The sequence below is a fragment of the Chrysochloris asiatica genome, unplaced genomic scaffold (assembly GCF_000296735.1).
Source record: "Chrysochloris asiatica unplaced genomic scaffold, ChrAsi1.0 scaffold00270, whole genome shotgun sequence".
Lineage (NCBI taxonomy): Eukaryota > Metazoa > Chordata > Mammalia > Afrosoricida > Chrysochloridae > Chrysochloris > Chrysochloris asiatica.
This window is the reverse complement of record NW_006408788.1, coordinates 1,975,938-1,983,978: the sequence shown is the minus strand read 5'-3', so window position 1 is coordinate 1,983,978 and position 8,041 is coordinate 1,975,938. Positions and strand designations below refer to the sequence as shown.

The 8,041-nt window shown below is 40.9% G+C and overlaps 1 protein-coding gene and 1 pseudogene across 6 annotated transcripts in view; both read right to left on the bottom strand.

Moving 5' to 3' along the window:
* Nucleotides 1-8,041, bottom strand: part of KCNIP4 (Kv channel interacting protein 4) — an 856,975-nt gene that overhangs the window by 32,571 nt on the left and 816,363 nt on the right. The window lies entirely within an intron of this gene.
* On the bottom strand, nt 1,918-4,568 carry LOC102818585 (annotated as a pseudogene).

The window sequence follows — 8,041 nt, the reverse complement described above, 5'->3', positions numbered from 1 at the left end:
TACTTAATGCACAGTGTTCTTTTTAAGTGATTCTGTCCTTAGATTTACAGGATGATTTAAAATGTTTTATCTCATGGGTTTTAGCCTTTTATTCTAACCTTTTTATCTTAAGAAAATATTGTAACCTTTCAGTTCATTGGCTGGAACCTATTACCTTCTGTCTAAAATCTCATCTCTTTCTGTTTTATAATATTTAACCTTTATTTTTATTGGAATTTAACAAAACTTCAATTCTCCTTTTATTTAATGAATTGCCTTAACAAAAGCAGTCAAGAAGCTAAGTCATAGCAGCAGGAGTAGAGAACTGCCCTCCCCAATTAAGAGGGGTTAGAGGTCCGCAGTCATCCAAATTTCCCTTCCAACCTATGTACCTACAGCCTTCTATGGACTGGTTTGCATGGATGCTTCACTTCATTGGTTAGTACCACTTAAGACCATATATTTCACGAGGTAGATTAGATACTTGGTTTATCAAAAGCATCGTGGTATTGTCTAAGAAGGAGTACAACCATAATGCTTCTTAGAAGCTAGGATGGCGAGACTTCATCTCCCATACTTAGAACAGTTATCAGAAGTCTCTGGAAGCGCCTGGAGAAGAACAGCATGCTTGTTAAAGTAGAAGGTCAGTCAGCATAAAAGAGGAAGACTCTCAATAAAATGTATCGACACAGGGCTGCTACAAGGTGTTCAAAAATAACGATTTGAGGATGATTCAGAACTGGACAGCGTTTTGTTCTATTGCACTGTGTTATTGTGAAGTGCCATTGAGTCAGTTGTGACCCATAGCGACCCCGTATAGGGTTCCGAGGCACAGCTGGTGAACTTCAACTGCCGACCTTGCAGTTCAAATGGCTTTGCAGTCTGGCGCATTAACCCACAGTGCCAAACCAGGACTCCAACTAGGGTCCCTATAAATTGAAACCAACTTGAGGGCACCTGACAACATTTTCTTTCAACCCTCACATCAGAATATAAGAATGCACTTATTTTAAGCATGAATTATTATAGCTTTTCAATAAACAAATCAGGTACCACAAATTCGGTCTAAATCATCAGTGAAACAGTTCTATCCATAATGGATGACCATCCAGTATTGATGGGGCAAGAGGAAGAAATCCTTCTGGATTTGAGCCAGAGACTTAACTATAGCCAACTCAGTATAATTTGAGGGAAAGTTCCAGAATGGTGTCATTAAGAATTGACAGCTTATTTTGTTTACAAACTTTTTTATACTCGATAGTACTTTTCACAGACTTCTTGAACTACTTAGTACCCTATGGAGCTATGAATTGGTAAGTGATATGCTAAACTTATTTTAGGGAGAGGAAAGGAAGAAAAGAGTTTGCATATTTTATAACGAGCTTCATTAAACAAGTCTCTTGTTACTGTTTATATAATCAGGTCAAATGCCTTTACCTTAGCAAGCAGTACTCACCATGAATAATGGCTCAGAACAAATGATGTTGGCAGTTTTATAAAATCTAAAAAACAAGATACCATGGGTATATGATAATGAGGCCTTCTCAAACAAGGTTGCTCTGGCTTTAAAGCTTGACACATGGGAAATTAGCTCTCAGGTTTGTACTAAAGTGATAGAGGACTTCCTGTTCTTCTGAATGTACCTTGGCAATTCTCCTGGATGTTCTAGCTAGGTTTCCAGAGTAGGTGCATCAGGCGGCTAGCTGCTGTTCCTAATGTTGGATCTGCAGTCTGTTGGCCGCAGTGCAGTCAATTGCTTTGTCATCACCTTTTCACCCATGGTGTTTGCAGCTCCCACCAAATAACTTTTTTTTTTTTTTTTTCCAACCAACAAGAATGATAGAAAAAAGGATGAAGTCCAAACCAAACTACCCTTACTCTTCTGATAAAAAAAAAAAAAAAAAAAAAAAAAAAAAAAAAGGCCTTGTTTTCAGATGGTTACATTGTTCCGTCCATAAGGGCGTTTACAATAATACCCTGTTGTTCTTTAGGGCCGGGACTGCCTTTGCTCTAGATACATTTGCTTGTCACATGACCAATTTGATGTCCTTAACTTCCACTCCTATTTCGTCAACCTCTTCCTCTTCACTCTCCTCTTGTACAGTTGGGGTTTGTGTGTTTTCCTGAATGTTAGAGACTGCTTCACCTTGAACTTTGATTTTTCCAGCAGCTGCTAAATGTTCTCGCTAAATCCTGTATTTTGGCTTCTCCAAAAAAATACATAGGTATCTGAATCTGGGCTCTTGAAGACAGCTGGCTTTGTGATGACAAAGAGGACATGCTTAGATTTCCGGATAGGGACGCTAGTAAACCCTGTGACTTCTGGACATAGCCTAGCGAGCTTTCTTTTCACTTAGACTCTGTTTTGCTGTACTGACCGGTTCTTCATCAAGTTCAGTTGCCGCCACCAGCTGGGCTTACCGTGTGGTTGCCTGTGTGGAATCCACTTCCTTGAGCTCTGGTACTGATTCATCACTGTCAGATTCTGTTCGAGGCCCTGTCTCAGCCTGGGACTGTGGCAACTCCTGCTATGTAGCAGAGACAGATTCGGTGGCTTGACCGGGCACTTTGTACAGTGAACGCGGGAACAAAGATGTCGGCAGAAAGAGAGCAAGCGAGCTTAAATTACATTTTTGCCCTGATAGGTCTGGGTAAGAGAAGGGAGGAGAAGATGTTGATAGGATAATATGATTCACTGGTAAGTGGTTGTTAACACTGTTAATTGTGAAAACTTGGAACACTAACGTGGGTGTAAATCAACCACTTCAGAAACAGGAGGGGGCGTACCATTAACCTTCAAAGAAGAGCTGGGAGTAGAATGCAACCTTTGGAGCCTGAGATTCCTGTGCATTAGACAGAAAGCCGTGACACCTGAGAAGTGGCAGAGGTGCCCTTCTCACAGCAGAACCAAGAACCAGAGCAGGAGATGGAGCAGTGGGCTTTCCAGCCCATAAAGCAATTAAAATGGAATCACTTTGGGCAGACAGTTTGCTTGCATACTGGAGTTTCTCTAGGCACCTTTTGGGGGAGTTAGAGCCAAGTGCCTTCAGGCTGAGGTTTCTGGTGTAGTGGTGGGCCTTGGGGGCATTTATCAGCAGTCCCCAAAGAGCTTTGTATCATTGCCTGAGCAGGGCAGGGGCCAGGCCACTGGCCAGAGAGAGAGACCTGCCTGTGGGCATTGTTGTTGTTGTTGTCAGGTGCCACTGAGTCGATAGCGACCCCATGCACAGCAGAACGAAACAATGTCCGATCCTGAGCCAACCTCACTACCGCCGCCACACTTGACTCCATCAATGATGCCACCTGGCTGATTCATCTCGTTGGGGGTCTTCCTCTTTTTCTCTGACCCTCCATCTTACCCAGCATGACATCCTTCTCTAGCGACTGTTCCCTCCTGACAATAGCAGAGAATAAACTGCTTAACAAACCGCTGGATCCTGAGCATTTGATCACTCTGATTGGTCACCTGTAAGCTTTCTAAATAAACCCATAATCTTGAGTATGACTTCTGTATTCCATGTGATCATTGAATTATGGAACCCAGTTGAGTGGAGAGTATTGTAGAAGGGATGGCTTGGTGCTCAGGTATTGCACTGGCTTAATTGCCAAAGTGAGGAGCTCTGGTAGCGTAGTGGTTACGAATCAGGCTGTGAACCTTAAGATCAGCGGTTTGAAACTACCAGCCGCTCTGCGGGAGAAAGATGAGGCTTTCTACTCCCGTAAAGATTTACACCCCTGGAAACCCTGTACAGGGTCGCTATGGGTCGGAACCGACTTGACGGCACTTAACAACAACAACAATTGCCAAAGTGAACCTGTTGCAACTCCACACACAATAAAGGCCAGTAGATTTTGTCATGGAAGGCACTAAGATTTGAGATGGGGTTTGTATTTCAATGGAGGCATTTAGAGACACAGAAAACCTTTAAAAGATGGAGAATGTTGCCACTAGCTTTGATGTGACAAGAGGTAGGAGTTACGACAGTGGAAACGTCCAACTTGGCCCACAGGTGGACATACTGAAGAAAACAAAAACTTTTACAAAGGCTGCTCTGTTTTGGTCTGCTTTCACCTGTTTGTCATCATCTTCTTAGGCAATCAGCAAATGATGTGTTGAAGGGATGAACAGCTGGTATCATGTATTCTTGATTTTAGTTTAGTTCATGTATCTCATGATAATAACAATGATCTCTCTTCCCCTTACATTACCTAATGGTCACATTTTTATAACAACAATAATAAACGATATCCAAACTAACTGCTGTTGAGTTGATTCCACCTCAGGGTGACCCCATGTGTTTCAGAGTTGGTCTGCATTCCTTAGAGTTTCCAATGGCTGTGATCTTTCAGAAGTATATCAACAGGCCTTTTCCAAGGTGTCTCTGGATGGATTGCAACCATCAGCCTTGTGTTTAGCAGTCAAGTGCTTTGCCCTTAGACACTCACATTTCACTACATAAAAATAAACATAAATGCTAGTTTTGATACACTGACATTGCTTCAGTTTATTTTAATTGTAAACTTGAGGTTAAAATTTGATATAAGGACAAAATTCATGGATACTTGCAATAGGATGAGATCTTGGACATCGCTTCACTGTTTATATTTTACAGAGCTGCAGACAATTTATGTGGTCCAGCTAAAGGAAACTAGTTAACAATATAGTTCTTATGAAATCCAGATATCCCAATGCCAACTGAATATTCATCTGACCTGACTCCCAAATATAGAGACAAACACAGAAGCGCAAAGAAACAAACATTACATTTCCTGCTTTAGTGATGCTGTTTAGGTTCCCTCAAGTCAGTTCTGCCTCTTAGCAACCCAGTGCACAACAGAGTGAAATACTGCCTGACCCTGTACCATCCCCACAAAGGTTATGCTTGAACCCCTTGCTGTTGCCACAGTGTCAAGCCGTCTCATTGGGGGTCTTCCTCTTCTTCATTGACCTTCCACTTTTACTAAACATGTCTTTCAGGGACTGGTCCCTCCTGGTAATATGTCTGAAATATGAGAGGCGAAGTCTCAACCATTCTTGCTTCTAAGCAGTATTCTGGCTGTACTTCTTCCAACATAGATTTGTTTGTTCTTTTGGTAGTCCATGGTACTTTCAATATTCTCCAACACACATGACTCTTGATTGAATCCAGTATTGTTAATCTACCTTTTTCCTTATGACAGCAATGAGACCAAATAGATCTTGATTGAAAAAGTCATTGGTACACTGTATTTCAGACTATTGAAACAAATAAACTGGGTTATCATATCTCAGAAGGAAATAACTCCATGTGGAGGATTCCTTCCTATTACCACCTGCAACCTGAAAATGTGCCCTGGTGGTGCAATGATTAAACACTTGGCTGCTAGTTGGCAGGTTCAATTCACCCAGTCACTGCTTGGGAGACAGACTTGGAAGTCGATCTGTTATGTGCCGTTGAGTCAGTTCCGACTCAATGTGACCCTGTAAATGGGTTTCCAAGGAGCAGCTGGTGAGTTTGAACCACTGACCTTGTGGTTCAAACCAACCTTGCGGTACAGTGCTTTATCCCACAGTGCAATTGTTGTTGTGGTTGCTACGTGCTGTATTGTCAGTTCAGACCCATAGCAACCCTGTGTAGGGTTCCTGAGGAGCGACTGGTGAATTTGAACCACCGACCATGTAGTTCAAACGGACCTTGTGGTTGAGTGTTTACTTATCTTACAGCACCACACCAGGACTCTACAGTGTGATTACAGCATAGAAAATTCTGTGGGGCAGTTCTATTGTGTCACATGAAGTCACTGTGAGTCAGAATCAACTTGACAGCACCTAACAATAACAACTTCTACTGGGATTCAAGCACAAAAAGCAGAAGCATGTTAATTCATAAGAAGGTTAATTAATAGCATTGTTACTATCATGAGGCAAATTTACACTCATAAATAGTAATTTCTATTCAATAAGTCCTCTCTACATCACTATGTAAATGAATTGTTAGAAAGGAGCTCTGGTAGTGTAGTGGTTATGATTCGGGCTGCGAACCTCAAGGTCAGCAGATCGAAATTACCAGCCACTCCGCGGGAGATAGATGAGGCTTTCTGTTCCCATAAAGATTTACAGCCTTGGAAACCCTGTACAGGGTCACTATGGGTTCGGAACCGACTCGATGGCACATAACAACAACAACAACAACAACAATTGGTTAGGGTATAAAGGATAACCAATGGCAGTTTCTTTTCCCTTTTTAATCTTTACATCTTCAGACCCCAATGAAGTGCCTCAAACACAGTGGCTGCTCAGTAAATGTTTTTTACTTCAATTCTCGTAAGTTGAGCTCATTTATTCCTACAACATCTGTTTAATAAATTACTAGTTAAGAAACTACTCAGTAGCCACCTTCTTTTAGTGTATTCAAAGTTCAAAAGTCCTACCACGTGAGCAGGAGTAGGCCAGGAAGTTTCCATCTGATGGGCTTTTAAAATGCTTAGTAAGCTGAGAGCTTACACATTAATGCTTGGACTGTATGAGGAGTTGCAAAGTAATACTGTGAATACACCGATGTCAGCACCAGCAAGCCATTTCCTCTGTGCTTGATGGAGTCATCTCCTATAAGCAAAAGTCTGTTCTGTTCAGTCCAGATGTGCTGACGATTCAGAACACCAAACAGTGCTTGGGAAACTGTCTTGCTAAGCATGAAAGGAGCCTCAGAGCCTGGCAGCATAAATTGTAGGGCATTTTGTAGAAGAAAGGCAGCGTTTTCCTGGGGGAAATGGTGAGGCATTATGATTTAGGGACTCAGGAGCTCTGGTAGTGTAGTAGTTATGGATTGGGCTGCGAACCACAATGTCAGCAGTTTGAAACTACCAGCTGCTCCATGGGAGAAGATGAGGCTTTCTGCTCCTGTAAAGATTTATAGCCTTGGAAACCCTGTACAGGGTCGCTTTGGGTCAGAACCGATTCCACGGCACATAACAATAACAACAACATTATTATTGCTCATTATGAATGAAACTTGTTGCCTTCAGTCCATCAGCCTAAGTCAGTAATGACTCTGTGGAAGATTGAAGATGGACTTAATATGAATTTGTCTGCTATCAGAGAAGACAATATTTTGCAGGATATTTTTATTGTTTACTTTTCTATTATCACTACTGTTGTCGGTTCAGTATAGGGTTTCTGAGGAGAGGTTGGTGGGTTTGAACTTCTGACCTTGCAGTTAGCAGTCCAGTGCTTATTTTACAGCATCTCACCACGACTCCTCTACCTTTAACCACCTTATCTCTGCATTGTTGAAAACTCATGGAATTATGGGAGAAAGATTATGTTTATTATCTACCAATATAGACGTATTAATTTCAAAGGTTCTAGCACAGATGGAAATCTTTAAGTTTTAGAATATTTGTCCTAAATAGAAGTTATTGCATGCTACAAATCCACATGAAAATGTGTTTATATTTGAATATTCACATTGCTGCTTTAGAGAACATCTGCTTAAGCACATTCCTTTGCAAATAATTCTTGTCACATAATTCAGAGGGATTTAAGGAAAAAATCACCTTTGCACTCTTAAAACTCTTTGATTATTTATGTTAATTGAATGCATGAATTTAAAAGTACCAGACATTAGTAAGGAAGTAAAATATTATAAAACATCATGACTTGCAATTTAAAAAATTCATACATGCAAATTAAATCTTGTTAAGCAGATGTTCTGTAATGCAGAAATGTTCATTTTCAAAAAAAGATAAACTTTTCATGTGGATGTGTAGCATGTAATAACTTTTATTTGAGATAAGTATTCTAAAAATTACCTAAAGATTTCCATCTGTACCAAATACTTTGAAACTAAGACATCTAAATAGATAGACGGAGTCCTGGTGTGGTGCTGTGGGTTAATGCACTAGACTGCAATGTCAGTTTCAACTGCAAGGTTGGTGGTTCAAGATCACCATACACACTTTGGAAACCCGACACAGGGTCGCTATGACTTGGAACTGAGTCAACAACAACAACAACAACATATAGACAGATAATAAACATGATCTTTCTGCCATAATCCCATGAGTGTTAAACAATTTAGAA